The 2,557-nt window shown below is 39.2% G+C and overlaps 1 non-coding gene across 1 annotated transcript; it reads left to right on the top strand.

Annotated features, from left to right (window-relative positions):
- The first annotated feature begins 2,186 nt into the window (after window positions 1-2,186).
- Window positions 2,187-2,293, top strand: LOC141688403 (small nucleolar RNA R71). The gene has a single exon (XR_012561847.1). It is a non-coding gene; the product is annotated as a small nucleolar RNA R71 (small nucleolar RNA).
- The last annotated feature ends 264 nt before the right edge of the window (window positions 2,294-2,557 follow it).

Below are 2,557 nucleotides of genomic sequence, written 5' to 3' on the forward strand. Positions count from 1 at the left end.
CTTTAAAGCTGTATGTTTAGGATGTTTTGTTATCATCAAGTATCTCTTAATTTATGGCTACAATTCCAGAAGACATAAATTGGGGGAGATTGTTGTGCATATGTTGTGTACTTGATGATTTCATAAACAAAACATCTAAGTAGATTTTACTTAGTGAAATAATGTAGCACTCGACGGATAAAAATTATAGTCCCGACGGATAACTCATTATAGTCCTGACGGATGTTAACTTATTATCCATCGAGTGAGTAGCTTATGTAATAATGAGTCTATAGAACAGTTCTGTATACATCTTTGTATAGATTCTGTAGTAGCCTATAAGTCATGTTGACTTTAACTAGATGTATATAAATGATGTCTTGTAATTTTGCATAAGTGAAATGAAGTTAAGTGCCAAAATAGCTACCGACGGATGATTAACAAAGCCATCGACGGATGATCAAATGACTATCAACAGATGTTTAATATAGCAGTCGACGGATGATCAATGAAGCCATCAACGGATGTTCAGAAAGTCGACGGATGATCATATATCCAACGGATATTCATAAAGTCCAACGGATGATCATATAAAGAATTCAAACAGCAGTTGAACAGTGAAAACTGAGCACAGTCGTCGCGATGTATACAAATCTACTGTGGAAGCCCATTAACTGGGTAATAGAGGACGAAAAGTAGCAAAGCTTAAGACTGATAGTTTTTATATTTATTCGGTATTTTTGACTTTGTAATCTTGGTAATATATATAAACCAAGAACGTAGCAAATAGAAAAAGAGAGAGCTGAAATACAAAAATAGAGAAATCTTTGTAAGCAGAATCCTTAGCATTTCCCTGTATTCTCAGTAGTTCAATTTGTAAGCAGCTGTGGGCATTCTTGCACAAAGAGTCCTCTCGATATATAATATATATCTCAGGTGGAATTGTTTAAATCCACCAGAAAGTTTTTAAAGACTCTTGTTTTTAATTACTTATGTTTTAATCCAATAAAATTTCTATTCCGCATTGTGCTAATCAAAACACTTATATCTATATTCAAGTTGAATTTTTTTTATTTCGAGAAAAAGGTTCAAGAATTCCATTCAACCCCCTTCTGTAATTCTTGCTATATTGTTAAGGGACTAACATACCTTTCATAAACTTTGCATAACTAGGCATCTGCTCGAGAGCCTCAGCGAAAGGTATGTTGATATGAAGTTTCTTGAACACCTCCAGAAACTTCTCAAATTGCTTGTCCAGCTTTTTCTTCTACAACCTCTTACGAAAAGGTGGTGGAGGATAGATCTGTTTCTCCCCTGTATTACCCTCAGGAAGAGTATGCTCAACAGTAGTCTTCCTTGGTTCCACTTCTTCATCCTGCTGCTTTGCTTCTTTCTCAACCCCAGCATTTTCAGTCAACTCTTGAGTTTGTTCAGGATTCGCAACCTTCCCAGACCTCAAAGTGATTGCCTTAACCTGCTCCTTAGCTTCCCTCTTTCCTGGAACTTCAGTATCATTAGGCAATGTACCAGGTTGATGATTTAGCAAGGCATTGGCAATTTGCCCAATTTGATTTTCCAAGGTCTTGATAGAAACAGCTTGGCTCTTGCACATAAGCTTCAAATCCTCTAATTCCGATTTTGCATTTGCATGTTGCAGCTGAAGTTGTTGTCTCGGTGCATACTCCGGTTGCTGAAAACTAGGGGAGTTGTACTGTTTAGATGGATACTGCTAATAAGGCTGTTGAACCGCATTCTGAGCGTTGCTCCAACTGAAATTTGGATGATTTCGGTTGTTGGGATGATAGGTAGCTGGCACAGGTTGTTGTGATCACTGGAAGTTGCTCACAAACTAAGCTGATTCACTAGAAATTGCGCACTGATCAGTCTCATGGGCTCCAGCACAAAGCTCACAAACACTAGAGATTTGATTAACTCCATAATTCGCCAAGGTGTCCACCTTCATTGTCAAAGCCTTAAGTTGGGCAGCTATAGCAGTTGCTGCGTCTAACTCCAGAATTCCTGCTACTTTTCCCTGAGTCAGTCTCTGGGAAGGATTCTGGTACTCATTAGCCGCCATCAGTTCAATAAGTTCATAAGCTTCATCGTAGCTCTTAGCCCACAAGGCTCCACCTGATGCTACATCAAGCATGGGTCTAGAAGTAGCACCCAATCCATTGTAGAAACAGTTGCTAATCATCCAATCAGGCATGCCATGGTGTGGGAACTTCCTTAACATCTCCTTATATCGATCCCAAGCCTCACACAGAGATTCTCCAGTTTGTTGAGCAAACTGAGTAAGAGCATTCCTGATTACGGCAGTCTTCGCCATGGGGAAGAATTTAGTGAGAAACTTTTGAGCAAGATCTTCCTAAGTGGTGATAGACCGTGCTGGTAGAGAATGTAACCAACACTTAGCTTTGTCCCCCAAAGAGAATGGAAAGAGACGTAGCTTGATAGCATCTTCAGACACATCATTGAACTTGAAAGTGTCTCAGATCTCGATGAAATCCCTGATATGCATGTTGGGGTCTTCGGTAGGAGAACCCCCAAACTGAACTAAGTTTTGTATCATCTGGAT

Source organism: Apium graveolens, chromosome 9 (genome assembly GCF_009905375.1).
Source record: "Apium graveolens cultivar Ventura chromosome 9, ASM990537v1, whole genome shotgun sequence".
NCBI lineage: Eukaryota > Viridiplantae > Streptophyta > Magnoliopsida > Apiales > Apiaceae > Apium > Apium graveolens.